General features: G+C 35.0%; 1 long non-coding RNA gene across 1 annotated transcript; it reads left to right on the forward strand.

The window, feature by feature from the left end:
- Positions 1 to 1,709: 1,709 nt before the first annotated feature.
- On the forward strand, positions 1,710 to 5,425 carry LOC149551452 (uncharacterized). Its single transcript, XR_016353299.1, has 3 exons — positions 1,710 to 2,041; positions 4,536 to 4,620; positions 4,748 to 5,425. It is a non-coding gene; the product is annotated as an uncharacterized LOC149551452 (long non-coding RNA).
- The last annotated feature ends 12,521 nt before the right edge of the window (positions 5,426 to 17,946 follow it).

Raw genomic sequence — 17,946 nt, forward strand, 5'->3', positions numbered from 1 at the left:
ACTGCCACTTAAGGCCATAGTTTGGTACACCATGATCCTGCACATACCCCAAATTTACCACTTTGTGGCACTAGTCAGTATTAAATGATATTCCAATCTTTTGACATTAGTATATAACTCTCCCAACCTTTTTCTCTACAATATTTTTAATTTTTTTATCTGGATGATTCCCTATAATTTATCATTAAACCCTCCCAATTGTTTTGCTCTCCAATAACTCGTAATTTACTGATTTGATTTTCGGTAATGCCCGAAAGATGCTTTTCATTTTTTAATTCACCTCACAATATTTCATAAATGGACATTTTTCGTTTTTGAATTATCTCATTGCAATATTTACCTGTTGAGAACACCATCTAATGTATTTCAATTCAATTATGATTGCGACTGTCCATGCACTTTTTACAACTCCTGTGGAAAGTTTGAATGGGCATTGGATCCACTGCTAATCACGAATAGTTGTCTCGTCATGATAACAAATTTCAAAATCTTTCATCGGGGGAGATTCTTGAATCCTCAATACACAGTTAGAGTTTGTGTTATGATTGATATGTAATGGGCACCCCTGGATGTCCCAAAAAACTAAACCAATTTGCTGAAAGAAATTTTGTCAAACAGTTTGCATTCAACCTCTTATTTCTCCGTTTAATGTTTTAAACCTCTTATAACTCTGAAAATCAAACGTTTATTTGTTTGTTGTGTTTCGTGCATGGAATTGGTATCATACAACATAAACAAGAAAGAAACTACAATAATATGCAAAGTGGAAATGAACTGCTGCTAATAAAATGTTATTTTCAGAATTCATAAAACCAAATACATGGCAGATTTATTAACTCACTAATTACTTCAGCAGTATTGACATAATACTCCAGCCCATGCTTTTGAACTTGCCGCTACAGTGCTTTGTCCTTCAATCAGTCCACTACCTTCGTAATATCATTCCCTCAAAGCGGCATAAGCGTCGAAAAAGTAGTGAAGAAGATATGAGCAAAATACCGAATCTGCCTATAGCTGGAAATGCAACTAAATTGCCTAATAATGAAGCCAATAACAAAAAATTCCAAAGGCCAAACCCCAAGGGAATGACGTCTAGAATGTTACAAGAGAGGATAGACGTCCTCAAATGCCAAGAACAGAGCTGCAACTCACACACCAATTTCTTCTCATATTCAATCTCGCTAATGAAGCCACAAATGCTTCCTTTTATTCTATTTCCAAGGGCCCGCTCAACTCATATGGGCAATGTGGGATAAAAGATGTGTAGTATATAAAACATATATTAAAATACCCCTTATGTCTCCCTTGGGTACACATCCTCATAAAATAAATATTAAAGTAACACTTTAATATTTTACAATTAAATTAGACGTTACTTTAATAAAACTTCAGGCATTAAAATGTATTAGCAATCGGACTCCGAATAATGCGAGTGATAGCTCATCGGAAAGCTCTCACCGAGGAGTATCAAATCCAATCACCAAAATTGACCTGCACTGTGTCCTGCCGACTTACTAAAAATAGTAAGTATGCTTGAAACTGAGTAAATCAACTTCGTTTTGGCCCGAACTGGAAATGACTAGGCCAAAACACTCCAGGATCCCATTAAACCCTTCGTTAGCCCTCGGGACCATGTAGAACAAGGCTAATGCACACACACTTGGTCAACTGCTAAAATGGGGACATTACATGATACCCAGACACAAACCCCAAACAGGATTCTTGAATTCTCTAAGAATGATTGATACTGTTGGGAATGCCAAAGAATGTGTGCAGAATGTGGGAAAGTGTGAGCAAATATTGTGCAACATAACTTTCTTAGCGGCCCTCAGAGTACATGTAGTAAATCTGGCTTGTGGTACTGAACCAGCATCCGAAGAGATCTAGGGATGCCTTCGATTGAGAAAGATGACATGGTGAGGAATGCGTATGACAAGAATTCAGCTGAGACATCGCTTAAAGAAACTTCTCTACCACAAATTTCAAAATCTTTCATTGGGATCGATTTGTACCAAGCATTTCTGCATTGTAATTTGATTTGGTAAGATGCCAATTCCCTTGTCTTTTTTTTCTGCGGAATTGTTTCTTTTTAATTTTCTCTAGCTTTTTGTTTGATACTTGATGGAAATCTTGTTTGATACTTGATGGGAATCTGATGAATTCAATTGAGATATATTTGTATTTTGAACGCTCAGCATTTGTTTCAATCTGGGTTGGCTCAAAATGGATGATGGATTTTTCAGTTGAGGACATATATGCCTCTTATTCTCTATTTCCAGCTATGAATTGACTGGGAATATGTTAGTTTTCTTGTTTTGGGCTGTTGGCTTTCTACCCAATTGGGCTGTATGAATATGCTTTAGGTTTCTTCTTACGCATAGGATATTTGTATTATTGGGCTCAATTTTGTATCAAGCATTTCTGCACTATAATGTGATTTGGTAATGTCCCAATTACCTCTGTTTTTTCGGCTGACTTTTTTCTTTCTAAGTTTTAACAACTTTTTCTTTCATACCTGATGCAAATCTGATCAATTAAATCAAGATATATTTATATTTTGAATGCTTAGCATTTGTTTCAATGTTGGTTGGGTCAAAATGGATGATGGGTTTTTCAGTTGAAGACATATATACCTTTTATGTCCTACTTTCCAGCTATCAATATTGACTTGGAATATGATAGTTTTTCTTATTTTGGGCTATTTGGAGATTTTGACTTCTTATCCAATTGGGTTGCTTTTTAGACTTAGGTTTATTTGTATTTGTCATTTGTGTTTCCGAATCTTACACTTTGCATTAGAATCCAATTAATCATAGTCATTGCATAAAACCAGTTCAAATGATGTAACCATTTCTAGGAAGTGAGTCCATACCCAGAATTGGATGTTGTGGTTTACTGAATTTCAACACTTTACCTTGATTCATTGATCACTGAAAACGGATATAGATGGTTCTCGTAGTGTTGGAAGAGAAAATGATTAAACATTGTTGTGTCAAGGCATTTGCGTTAAAACACACAGCCTGTTTGGTGGGATACCTAATTTGGGGATTATCCTATTTTCACCTTGTTTGGTTAAGTTTCATCTCTTTAACATGTTTTTTGGGATACCCAGTGCCGACACTCAAAAGATTTTTAATTTTTCTTAAATTAACTCATCTAGCTACTTATTGAGATGATACTCTCTATAGCATGAGCTACAGCTGTGAAGAAAGTATAGAGCATTCGTTGCAGGGAGTTTAAAAGGTTCCTTTGCAATGCATTGATAATACACAAGTTATTGGGATATTCCTCCTTCAATCCATTGTTATTTGGATTTAAGGAGTATCCAGGGATTAAAGACATCAGATTTTTATAGTCCATAATATATCTAAGTGTTCCTCGTTTAACTTTGTAAGAATTTTGCATCATCAATGTTTCCTCATTTAATCCATTATTATTTGGATTAAACAAATGAATGGATTAAAGACGTTAGTTTTCACAGTCCATAATATATCTGAGCATTGTTTGATCCAAGATTATTTGAATTAAACAAGTGAAAGGATTAAATACATCAGATTTTCACAGATCATAATATATCTGAGTGTTCCAGGATTTAATTGTGTAAGAATTTCACATCATCCATCTTTTGGATTGCACTTTGTATTCCAACATCAGAATGTGGAGAGCAAGAGGAGAGAACATAAAAATTGTAAATTGCAGACTACAATTGACTAAATCAATTTCTGCATCATCTTGCTCATCTCCTCCATTTAGTCATGTTTCACAATTTGCCATTTCTTCCTTCTCTCCTCTTACTGTCTATATTTTGATGTTGGATTATGGAAAATATTGCTGACATATTTTACATCCACACAGTCGGATATAAATGAAGGTATATCACTGTTGGACAGTTTATTGCAGTAGACCCTATTTATTGTTTTTTTGAGATTGGAGATGGGGATTATAGATCCTCTCCAAGTTGTCTTCCTTTACTGAAGATCTTGGATATCCCTCTTGATCATTGGATTTGAGCCCCTTGTCATTTCTTCATTGTTGTGTGTATTTACACTACGTAACTATTAAATACAGATTCTTATATAAAGCTTTGAGTTCATGTCAAGAAGGCATGCTTGTTTGAAGGTTGAGTTGCACACCATCTCACACTAACTCTTGCTCATCAAATTTGCTTGTACGAATGACTTATTAAGTTTTTCATTTTGTATTCTAAAGAAGATGCATCTTTCAAAGGATCTAGTGTTTGTTCTAGAATCTTCATCTATTTATTACTGAATTGTTTTCAATACATATTAGGTTGACTTGCAATTCAATAATTTTTCCATCATTTCTTGATATGTTAAACTATGAATTTTATGACCTTGCAGCTTTTAATAATGTTCTTTTGTTGATCTTTGAAGTTCTAAGTGATGTTCAAGACGCTGGCTGTAGTTTACTTTGCCAACCAGATGTTATCATTTTCATTTTTATTATTTGAGTAGCTAAGTTTCCTCTTTCTCAGCAATTTGATTCTAGTCATATGTGGATGGTTTTTGTACCAGGTATGTCAGGTATTGGCTATGTCACTACAGCTTACAAAAACAAGTTGCTTATATATTTGTGTCATTTTCGTGATGGGAAATGAATGTAAATCACTAACTGCTTAATAATGTTACTTACTTTCAACAATTTATATTGCTAGTTTCATACTGCTCGGTATGGTAGTTAATTATAATGGTTTGAGTCTGCTCTCTGTTTTTAAAAATATGTACAGGGTAAATTGGCCAGAGGTGCTTCTACTACGGAAACCAATACATGCCTCCTTTAATAGTTGAAACCTAAGAAACATTCGATCTGCATTCTTTGTTGGATCAGCTGTGTATAAGAAACATGAACATATGTTTCTTAGTCAAATGGAAATATTGTCAGTTTGGATCCTTTCATGCGTTTCCAGGTCTGAGACTTGCATGCATTGAGAAGAAAATAAAATATGTGCAGCCCTCACTACTGCAGAGTACAGGAGGATGAAGCGTGGAAGTGAAAGGAGGGTAGTTGATAGTGAAGATGATACTGATCAATGCCTTGTAGATTTTGTTAAAGAATTCATGAATGGTACAGAATTGAAAGAAATTCTTGAGGCAGCCAAGGAAACAAACTCTCCAGTGGCGTTGGACTTCTACAGAACAGCTTGCGGAAGTTGAGTATATTGAGCAGGGTTCTATGAAGTTATGCAAAGGAGCTGGTGACGAGTAAGCTTTAGTAATTTCCTTGAAGCACAATGTAAGAGTTTGTCTCCTTCTATGACATGTCATACATTTTTTTAACATTTCCTAGCTTGAATTTTAGGTCATGCAAGATCTAATCTTGAGGGAGTGGGAGAACATTGTTATTATGCTTAAAAATCATGGGGTTTTAAAAATTTATATTTGCCTTTTTAGCTTTCATTCTTCCACATATGTCTACTTGATCATGTTGTCGGCAATTTGCACTTTCTTCCTAGTTTAGTTTTAATCTGTACTCCTTTTTGTTGGATCTTGTCATTATGTTGTAGTATCCCAGATCCAAGTTCATTAAGGATGTCAAGGAAGAAGATACACAAGTTTACTCATTAGAAGTTATTCATACTATTATCATGATGATGATGATGCATCACAGGGTGGACCCAAAACATTGATCAATGAACTTCCCACATACTTTTATACAACAAGCACTCTTATTCACAATAATGGACTGTGGAAATATCATGCCACTAATAGTTACTCGATTGAATGAACTAAGCACAAATCACATAAATAAATATACCATGTCATTTTCTTTCAGATTTTATTGTCGTCATAATTAACTACAATCATCTGATTGGAATGATCTCCTAATGAATTAGTTTCATATTTTAATTTTAGTCTAATTTAGAGAATGAACAATATGAAGACATGAGGCTGCACATGGATGTCATATAGCCAGAAAGCTCTGTGCCCAATGGACAAGAGATGATGGTTCAGGGAAACCAATTGCCAAAAATCTACAAAATAATTACAGTCCCGATTTTATTGAGATGATGAGTTCATTAATTAGTAACTGTGTTGTTGGTGATACATTGAGTCCATGATTTATGTTTGGTGCTTCATTAGTTGTAGGATTCGACTTAGGTGTATGATGTGCCAGCTCAAGGAATCATTTCCAGTTAAAACAATTGCGGTACTTTCGCATTGAACATGCTATCTTTGGTGTAAATAGTTTGTTGTTTGAGAAATGTGTCTTATACTTCAAGAAACTTAGAAATACGTTATTAGATCAGCCAAACAACAGAGTTACATAAAAATTGTTCCTCTTTAAAGAAAGAAAAGATGTCATATTTTCTTGAGTTACCAAATTTAAGTTTGGATTTACAAGCATAAGTAGATCCTTCTTAAAATGCCTTAGTTCCAAGATCTCAAGTGGGAATCTGATTACATGAAAAGTCAACTTACAATCTTTTCTTCAAATGGAAATGTGTGGTGTGTAGCCTTAATGTATTCTACATTCTTTTGCAACTATCTTTGGTCATTCCAGTGCCCCCCTCAAAGGACTATCCTTCCAGGCTAAGTTACCGATTCTGGTTCTAATGCTGATGCGGGCACGGGGTGCTAATGCGTGGATGTGTAGATTTTTATATTTTTTTGAATTTTGGATGCGTCCATACATAAGTGTGTGTGTCTGCAAAGGTGTCAACTATAATTTATGACAATGTATGCAAAGAAATACAAGAAATATTAAATATACAAAAATAAACCATTCATTGAATCATTATCATAATCAAATTGAAATAACAGTAATGTCTAATTAGTAAATCACTCAAGTTCAAGATTCCAATGCAATTCAAATTACAAAATCAAAACATAGTTCATGGTTCAATGTTGATCAATCAAGAGTCAAGGCTCAAGATTCACAAATCACATTCAGTCATTCAGAATCATAAGGATTCTCAAAAAATTCACATTCTCATCATCTCCTCCTGCTGCAACACTTGCAAATTCATTTGAACCATGTATGGTTCCAATCGTGCTAGATGCAAATGCTATGATGTTATCAACATCATCATCTATCATCACAGTAAGATCCTAGAGTGTTGCATCCAAGTCTGCAGATTCAGGAGCTACATCCCAAAGCTTGGTTGACCCTTCCTTGTATCCATCCTCCTTACGTGACAAAAAATGCAAGTTGGTATGTATATAAACCAAGTTCTCGGCTTCCTTTGAGCCCAACTAGTTGTGCTTCACTGAATGGATATAGGGGTATGTACTCCAATTTTGTTCAGCAGCAAAAGAACTTGCAATCTAGATAGTGTTCATAAAATTAAAAATACAAATGAAAAGAAAATTAGAGAATGTTAAACACTAAAGCGTAGAATACAATTGCTAAATAAATAAATAAATGAAAACTTGTGAGAAGATCTTGATTGCTAGAGGTTGTAGATACTTGAATGGTTGACCATACATGTACTACCATGTGATAGCTCCCATGTCATTTTGGTCCTTCATTGCATATGGAGTAAGTTTTGATCCTAAAGCAAATAAGCCAAATTCTTGCCTCACCTTTTTATGTATTTCATCATCTAGGAGGAGTCTTGCAAATGTAGTGCAACACCCAGTAACAACTTTTTCATTTGCATATGGTGCAATTCTATCCATCATAGCAAGTATTTCCTAGCTATAGTACCTTGGAGATAAGGCATATGCAAGGAGGTGCAATGGGGTAGTCATCCTCTCCAAATGATGATGAATGATATTCTCCACCTTTTTGCACAAGGCTTCACATTGTATGAGATTAGTCTCATGCGCTTGTATGGAAATCTTTACCTTTTCTACCATGGTCTCCATGCCATCATACAAATCCCTCGAGCAAGGTGCATTTGTATCGGCAAAGTGTAGCATAGTCATGATAGGCTCAGTGAAATCCAATACAAATTGTACACGAGCCCACCAATGCACCTTCAAGGCTCTCTCTGAATTTGAAGCCTTCTATATAGCACATTGGTTACAAATAACCATTTGGCCCAATGTTGATTTCACCTTGAGGAGTCATTTTAGAACAACATTATGAGATGCAAATCTAGTCTCAGCAATCTATAAGCAAGTTGACAATATGTCATCAAATATAAAACGAAGTTATAAACAAGAAATTTGATATTGCACATGAATATAAAACTTATTCAAATTAAACAAATAAATGAAATTAAATAATTACAATTTTAAATCTACCTTCAACAACTCCAACTTAGAGAATGATCTGAATATAGATTGTGACATGTGGTGGTTTGTCATGAACATTTGCATCTCTTCTCCCTCTTGGTATATTTGCTTCACTCAATCTATTTGGGTGCCAATTTGTTGCATGACCAAGTTGAGAGAGTGTACAGTGCATGGTGTCCAAGAAATATGGCCTTATCGAGACTCAACCAAAGCATCTGTACCCCTACAATTCATGGCATTATCTATGACCACCTGGACCACATTCTCACTACCCACCATCTCTATTGCCAAAATGAGAATTCTAGAAATGAATTGTGAATCCTTAACTTGTCCTTCACAATCAATAGCCCTCAAAAGCATTGCCCCTTTAGGGAACATTGCAATCACATTTATCAATGGTTGGTTTCTTTTGTCTTTCCATCCATTAGATACAATAGTTATGCCAAAAGTTTTCCAAGATGTCCAAATTGGTTGAAGAGCTTTGTCTATAGAAATCTTTTCTTTTTGCAAAAGAGTAGTACACACCTTTCATACCCATGGCTAATGTAATCAGCTAATGCTTAAGGATGGCTGCAACCATTTCCTTCCATTTTGGTGATCTTACTAAATTGAAAGGAAGACCATTGACATAAAGGCAACGTGCAATTGCTTCATTAGCAATCTCTCTTGCCTCCATTTTGAATGATTGATCCAACAGATCTCTTTTGTGGGTAATAACTTCTATTTCATCATCCTCCTCCCCCACTTCCAAGAGTGGATGTTTGGAGGATGCAACATGATCAGTGGGTACATTCACTTTACTCTTTGTAGATGAAGGTTTGTACAAACTTATTTTTTATTTGCTCACTAAATGATCAACAACCTCTTGTTCTTTTATGAATTTGGCTAACTGTGCAGTGCTCAACCTTTTCCCATCTTTACTTCCCTTGCACAATGCTATTCCTTTACTAGTAGGGCCCATAAAATGAGCTTTGACTTGAGAATATGAGCTACTGAATGGTTTACTATGACATAATTGCATCTCAAAATGTATGACCCACCTTCGGAAACCTATGATAATCTTGTGGTGTGTCTTCATAATGGAGATGCCACATGAATATTGAACTTATCACTTCGTTCTTGCCCTGATGCTGAACTTTGACTATCAGTAGTGGCCATTCTTGCACAATAGAAACTATGAATCTAATAAGAAAATAGAAAAAATTAACTTAGAAATGTTTTAAAAAATTTACTCCATTTCTTTACAAAAAAAAAAAAACAAAATATCTTGAAAAATTCATGAAGAACTAAAAAATCACTAAAAGAACTCATGAAATGGATCAAATGCTTACCTTAGATGCTTATTCATCCTTTGTGGAAGCTCAATAGACACCCTACGAATGATCCTCTTCAAAACTAATGACCTTGCTTTTAGAATTCCACAATGGAGACCAAATGAAAAGAGAGCCCAGCTGCAAACAAAATGGGAAGGATGGGCAATCAATAGCCTCTATTAGGGTCATTTTAGGGTTGTGAGGCAAATAGAAGGAAAAACATTTAGATCACATGTTTTTAAGTCACTTAAATGACTGGACTCTGGAAACAGGTGGATGCTCACGGGATGCTCCCAAATGCTCTCTAGATGCTTGCCGGAGCACCTTGTGCACATCCGCAAGAGATAACACTGCTTCTTGGTGGCACCCACCACACCTCCTACATCTACGCACCAGTCTGCATTCACATCTGCACCCCCCTCCAGGGCCAATGCATCGGTAACTTAGCTTCCAAGCAAGACGAACAATGAAAATATAATTCAATTCACTTTGTAAACATGCCCATAAGGTCTTACCAACAATACATTTATAGAAGATGAGAGAATTTTATTCTCCTCTAAAGAACCTATACCAACCTTATGAGTGCTTGATTTGACTGCCAAACCATAGTGATGAAGCATAAATCATCCCTTTCTCATAGAAACCTATGTTTTCAACTCAGTTCACAATGTATTTGAATGTACTCTTTGTTTCCCTTCTTCGCCACTAATTGGCATACCATTATTAGATATTTACTAAAAAATAGGATCAATTAGAATATTTTGAGAAACTTAAAACCTTTGCATATTTTAGATATACTTACTGAATGACCATGATCAAGATTGTCGTAGTGATAATAACAAAGCCATAGATTTCCATCTGTACTTGCCAAAAAAATAGGCTTATAATTTGTTGCCAAGTTTGGTTAAGCCATATTCTATTATATTAAATTTGAAACCAGAATATAAGATACTACTGCAAATATTTTTAAAACTGCCCTTAAACATCTAAGCATAATTGTATATTAGAGCTATTGGGTATCCTTTCCAATACTCCCCAATATTCTGAGATGTCTAAAGATTAGAACTACTATCATAGGAAAACAATAGATATACTGTACAAGATAGAACAAAGTGCCATTCATGGATTACTAGTTTTTGTTATAGTTATGTCTACTGATCGCTTATAATATCAAAATTTTAATGCAACTATCTACACTTATATAAGCTTGGAGAAAACACTAATCAAATACTAGAGGAACCAACACCTGATAATTATTAGTTCCTCATCAGAGTCTTCACCATCATCTACTTCACCTGGAGTGATTGACTAATTATGTCCCCTTTGAGACCTGATTTTCCTTCCCCAAATATTCCTAATTACAAAAGGAGAAACAATGTAGAAATCCTCCATTAATTTCTCATTAAGAGAGGAAGTTTTGAAAGTGAAATTTTAAGAAATACCTTTCAAGATTAATTTAAAAAGCTCTTGATGGGCTGGTATGTGTACAATGGTCTGCTTTTGAGGTTAAAATTAATCATTTCAAGTATGCCTTTCTTGCAGTAGATATTTCCAAAAATCTTCACAACAACAACAAGCTTTGTTGGTAATCTTTTTCTTTCAACTAGAGGTAAGAAACTGAGCTGATCTCATGTGGAAAGAACCATTTTTATAGGTCTTGATGCTAGATTCCATGGTGGTCCTTTGTAATGGTAATGGAGAAGTTCTACTAGAAATTCACAAGCAATCCTAACTACCTCAAGAGTTGTCTCAATCTAGGCAATTGAAGAACATTTATTTTTGTGTTGGGTTGAGTAGTCTTAATGACAATGAAATGCACAACTAAGTAAAACAACATGACAGCTATGACCACAAATATTTGATGGGAAGTAGAAGATAAGGGCCAAGTATAAAAATTGAAATCACAAGCACAAGGAAGCAAATTGTAGATGTGAGATATGAAAAAGTGGATGTCATTGATATTTGAGAATCAACTAGTGAGAACCAAGGTAAAAAGTTAGAGATCAATCAGGGATAAGAATGTAGACATGTACAAGGTGAAAAGATATGGAAGTCACACCTAGCTTGTAGATATGGTGATAAAAAAGGACATGGATCTTAAGACTAATAATGGTAGCTAATGAAGGAAAATATCAAGTGATATCTTCAATAGATAACAAAAAAAGGCAATGAAAGATAAAGTTCTTCGTTACCTCTTACCATTGAGATTCAAGGACAAGCTAGGAAATTCTAAAGAATCTTTGGAAAGGGTGTTGAGAGCCATTAATTAGGCATGCCAGAGGCAGGAGATTGGGGATAAGCTTTTGGAGTCCTAAACAATGTTGAAAACAAAGCACATAATAAAACATGAGCAATCCAAATATATAAATAGTCACTAGGGCTAAAGAGGGTTCACTATGACATGATCATTTTGGTTTCAAGTATCATTCTTTTTTAAGTGTGTGGTGCCTATGCACTTATGAAGCTAGATATATAACGAGAAAGACTATGTATCTTATGATTTTGAGGCAATGTGATATATATATATATATATATATATATATATATATATATATATATATATATATATATATATATATATATATATATATATATATATATATATATATATATATATATATATATATATATATATATATATCCTTTTCTGTTGAGTTTTAGTGCAAGATTTGTTTTCAAAGTATGTTTTGTTTCTTTTCAACACGTTTATGGTTATCAAGATATATATGTCTCGATGCTAATAGTGAATCTACATGAGCATACATGTACAAGTCTTCATGGTGGTTGGCATAGCATGGAGCAGGAGATAAACTTATTTCCATTAGATATAGAGATAACTTGGGTTAGAGGTATGGCATCATACATAATTAGTCTTAAGGTGGAATCCATTGATTGGGTTGTTGAGGTGTTGAGACCCTTGGAAGAGGTGGGTTTTAGATTTAAATGGTCTAAGTACATGAAGATTTCCATTTTTTTCGAGGACAGGGACAACACTAGAGACTTATATAGTGCAATGCATTGCTTTATTCAAGTCCACATCATTTAACTTTTCAACCTCCCCACTTCACTACTTTAGAAACTTTGGGGTTATAGAACACTACTTTTGGTAAAATGGGCTTGGACTAATGGTTGGTCTTGATGTTGTTGAATACGATAGATGAATCCATGCCATCTATATTTACATAGTCCCTGCCCATTATGTAAGAGTATTTGTGAAGATAAATGTGGTGACTTTCCATGGAAGAGAAATTGACTATAATTTTTTGACATGCTTAAGCCTTTGTTTAACATCTAGATTAACATCAACAAAACCTCAATCATCAAAGAGAAATTGACTCTAATTTTGACAAGTTTAGAAGTTTGTTAAAGTCAGAGGATTGCTGCAAATGAAATAATACTGCCTGTGATTTCTGTATATTTCAAATGCAGCAATCTCTCTCCCATTTATATTGGGAATAAGGTTATGAAGAGACATGTCCCTTAAAGAGACATGTCTATTGATTAATTACATAATTAACAAGAGCTTTTGAGAAGCAAGAGTCCCTGCCTTTTGGAAAATTGAAAAATTGGACCTCTATAATGTTGAAAAACATATAGTTGAATTAAAATTTTGAATTATATAAGAAAATTGTATAAGAAAGATAGTTAAAATTAACTTAACATGAATAACTATTTTTTTAAAAAAAATAGATATAAACTTATGTAATCAATTTTAAATTTTTTGGGAATATGTAGAAACAAGATAAAAAGAGTTATAGTTTAAATAGTTTAAATTAAAATTAACATGAATAAATAAATTTATTTAATTGATGTTATTAATTTATCTTTCAATAAGTAAATCTATTTAAAAATATAAATATAAGTACTCAATTTAACAAATTCATTTTTAAGTTGATTTAAAATGTGGATTTGTTTTTCCAAAGTCATATTATAGATTTATCTTTGAATAGATAATATTTTTTTAAACAAAGGAATATAGATACTCAATGTTATAAATTTATCTTAAAATTAACTTAAAATAAAAATACTATAATAGTATAATAAATTTATCATTAAATATGTAAATCTATTTAAAATAAATAAATATACATAATCAACATTATAAATTTATTTTTAAATTATCTTTAATATTAGAAGATTCATGTTTGGAAAGAACATAGAGGTATGATTGAAAATTCCATCAAATTTCTTTGGCTTGGAATGAATAATTTAATCTCTCTATTCTATTATATTACATATTGAGATAAAAATTACCATTCACAGTTAAAAAGCTAAAATTTAGGTGAATGTGATCTGTAAATAAATTATAGAGCTAAACACACTCTGCATGCTAATTAATTATATGTGTGTGTGTGTGGCAATTGTCCTTAGAAATGTTTGAAAAATCAAGGACTATTGGGATTTTTCTCCAAAATACAATGATGCAGAAATATTCGGGAAAAATTCTATGAACTAGGATGACAAACATGCATATTTTGTATGAAGCTTAATCATAGAGTAAGACAAAAGAAAACTATTTCCTTTTTGTTGAAAATGGCGCTCACATTTGGGGTTTTTTGTTCTTTTGTTAAAGAAACGAATTAGTAATGTGTACATCTGAAACATTTGGAGAAGAAATAAGAAATCACTCGAGGTAGATTTTGCCTGAATAGCACCTCCACATAGTCTTCGGAAATGAAAATGTCAATGACAAGATCCATGTCAACAGAAAGCCAAATATTTTTATTACAAAGCAGTTTCAAAGCAATGTGTTGCCAAAGTGGGAGATCCGAAGCATAGCAAGCCTTGGGCAGCCAAGGAACTCAGAGATTTTCATGTCCCCTTTTCAAATAATTAAAAAATAATAATCTTTGCTAAGGCAGGCAGGCCCAAGAAAGTGAAGTTTCAGAAAAAGGGGGTTAATCTTTGGAAACAGTTGGACTAATAAATGAAAATTATTATTAAAATATGTTTCATTAACCTCTCTTGGACATGAGTTATGATTATGCCCTCTTTTAAGGGGTTTGGAGGCATTTTGGGCAGATTCCAAAACTTGATTTTTGCTCATTCTTTGTTATTCTTCAGAGGCTGCCAAACCTGTGGAGAAGGAGACCCAAGAACGGGAGTTTGCAAGTTTCCAGGGAGACCCAGAAATGGAGTTTGTAGGTTTCTAGGAAGGCTAAGGATGGGATTTTGAAGCCATTCCATGTGCATGCTCATACAGAGTTTGCCTTTGTGCTGAACAGTGCAGATTTGTGGGTTTTCGGGTGTGTTTTTAGTATGAGTTTGGTGTTTTCAGTTGAGTATTTCATATCAGTTTGGGTTGCTGCTGTATTTCAAACTTTAAGGTGTTAAAATAGAGTTGAATATATGTATTGGGACATGATTAAACTTCTAAGATAGATTATTAGTGTTTTGTGGTGTTTTCGGGCATTTTTGTGTTAATTTTGGGAGCCCGATGAGCATAGTTTTTGTCCTACATTTGAGAATTGTTGTGTAAAGGCTATATGGATCTAGAAATTTCATTTTTTAGGTTTTTATGCTGCTGAAATTTCTGTAAAAATTTCCACTTTCAAATTTATTAATAATAGGTGAAGCTGTGAAGCTTTTGGCACAATTTCTGGCATACCCGATTTGGGGTTTCTTGAGAAATTTGGTGGATCTTTGTGATATTAGTTGTTTGATCTTGAAAATCTGATTAGATGTTGGAAATATCATACAAAATCAGAAAAGGACATTTCAGTGGTATCAGAGCCATGATATTGCTAGCCTGAGGGTTTGTAGAAGTTTGCATGTCAGTTTTGAGAACTACCCAAATCTTGCATGTCATAATTTATGGTTGCTGTAATGGGCACCCCTGGATGTCCCAAAAAACTAAACCAAATTGCTGAAAGGAATTATGTCAAACAGTTTGCATTCAACTTCTTATTTCTCCATTTAATGTTTTAAACCCCTTATAATTCTGAAAATGAAACATTTATTGTTTGTTGTGTTTCGTACATGGAATTGGTATCATACAACATAAACAAGAAAGCAACTACAATGATATGCAAAGTGGAAATGAACTGCTGCTAATAAAATGTTATTTTCAGAATTCATAAAATCAAATACATAGCAGATTTATCAACTCACTAATTACTTCAGCAATATTGTCATAATACTCCAGCCCATGCTTACGAACTTGCTGCTACAATACTTTGTCCTCCAATCAGTCCACTACCTTCATAATACCATTCCCTCCAAGCGGCATAAGCGTCGGACAAGTAGTGAAGAAGATATGAGCAAAATATCAAATCTGCCTGTAGCCGGAAATGCAACTAAACTGCCTGATAATGAAGCCAATAAGAAAGAATTCCAAAGGCCAAACCCCAAGGGAATGACGTCTAGAATGTTACAAGAGAGGATAGACGTCCTCAAATGCCGAAAACAAAGCTGCAACTCACACACCAATTTCTTCTCATATTCAACCTGCCTAATGAAGCCACAGATGCTTCCTTTTATTCTATTCCCACGGGTCCGCTCAACTCATATGGGCAATGTGGGATAAAAGATGTGTAATATAAAACATATATTAAAATACCCCTTATGTCTCCCTTGGGTACACATCACCATAAAATAAATATTAAAGTAACACTTTAATATTTTACAATTAAATTAGACGTTACTTTAATAAAACTTCAGGCATTAAAATGTATTAGCAATCGAACTCCGAATAATGCGAGTGATAGCTCATCGGAAAGCTCTCACCGAGGAGTATCGAATCCAATCACCAAAATTGATCTACACTATGTCCTGCCGACTTACTAAAAATAGTAAGTATGCCTGAAACTGAGTAAATCAACTTCGTTTTGGCCCAAACTGGAAATGACTAGGCCAAAACACTCCAAGATCCCATTAAACCCTTTGTTAGCCCTCGGGACCATGTAGAACAAGGCTAACGCACACACACTTGGTCAACTGCTAAAATGGGGACATTACAGTCCGCCCCCCTTGAAATTGCTTGTCCTCAAGCAATCTCAGTCCAGCCTGCTGAATAACCTGCTCACTCTCCCATGTAGAATCTTCCTCCGACAGGTCTTTCCATCTGACCAAATACTCCTTCACTATCCTGCTTCTAAGCTTCCTCTCTCTGGTATCCAGAATATCCTCAGGTACTAACACAAGCTTCCCCTCCTCATCCAAAGGGGGTAAATCTGCAGAAGGCACTACACTCTGACCAATGGCTTTCTTAAGCCTAGACACATGAAACACATTGTGCACTCGATTGCCTTCTGGAAGCTCAAGCTCATAGGCGACTTTGCCCACTTTGCGAATCACCCTGTATGGACCATAAAATCTAAGTTTCAACTTTTCAGCTCTGCTCTTCTTGAGCGAAGACTGTCTATATGGTTGTAGCCTCAAGTAAACCATATCCCCTACCTCGAAGCTGCGCTCTATTCGGTGCTGATCAGCATACAATTTTTGTTGATTCTGGGCCTGTTGTATATTCTCTTTGAGCACTTTCAGGATGTCTTGACTATCCTGCAATAAGTTTTTGGCTTTGGGCACTCTACTGTCCCCCAAAACTAAATCCATGAAGCTAGGTGCTTCATAACCATAGAGTGCCATGAAAGGAGTCATCTTGATGGACATATGATAAGTGGTGTTATAACAATACTCTCCCATATGCAACCATCTGATCCAAGCCTTTTGTTGTGTAGTTACATAGTTCCTCAAATATCCTTCCGCCCATTTATTCACAATCTCTGTTTGCCCATCTGTTTGCGGATGATAACTAATGCTAGGTGTAAGATCTGTACCACACAACCTAAACAACTCTTGCCAAAAAACACTCATAAACTTACTATCTTGGTCGCTGACAATGAATCTGGGAAACCCATGTAACCTGAATATCTCTTTAAAGAAAAGCTCTGCCACCTGTGCTACTGTGTAAGTGGACGGAATAGCAATGAAGTGAGCAAACTTCGTCAAGCGATCCACCACCACATAGATGCAATCCCTTCCCTGTACTCGTGGTAAACCAGTGATGAAGTCCATCAAAATACTTTCCCATTTCCTATCAGGAGTGGGCAAGGGCTGTAATAAACCTGCAGGAAATGTGTGTTCTCCCTTATTCTGTTGACAAACCACACACTCCCTGACATACCTCTGAACATCATCCTTGAGCCCTTTCCATGAAAACCGCTCTCGGATTTGCCTGTAGGTCTTAAAGACCCCCGGATGTCCAGCTGTGGGTGCATCATGAAATGCCTTCAGTATCGCCTCTCTCAAATGTGATGACGGAATCAAATAAACCCTGTCCTAAACTCTGATCAATCCATCTATCACCTCATAGCGATCATCCTGTATGGTACCTGAAATCAATCCAGAAGCCCAAGCATCTCCGACATACTCTGCTATAATCCGATCTCTCCAATCTCCTGAAATCTCTGCCAGAGCACATAAGTGAGGTC

The sequence above is a fragment of the Cupressus sempervirens genome, chromosome 6, assembly GCF_028749045.1.
Source record: "Cupressus sempervirens isolate cs-2001-9-10 chromosome 6, ASM2874904v1, whole genome shotgun sequence".
In the NCBI taxonomy this organism is placed as follows: Eukaryota; Viridiplantae; Streptophyta; class Pinopsida; order Cupressales; family Cupressaceae; genus Cupressus; species Cupressus sempervirens.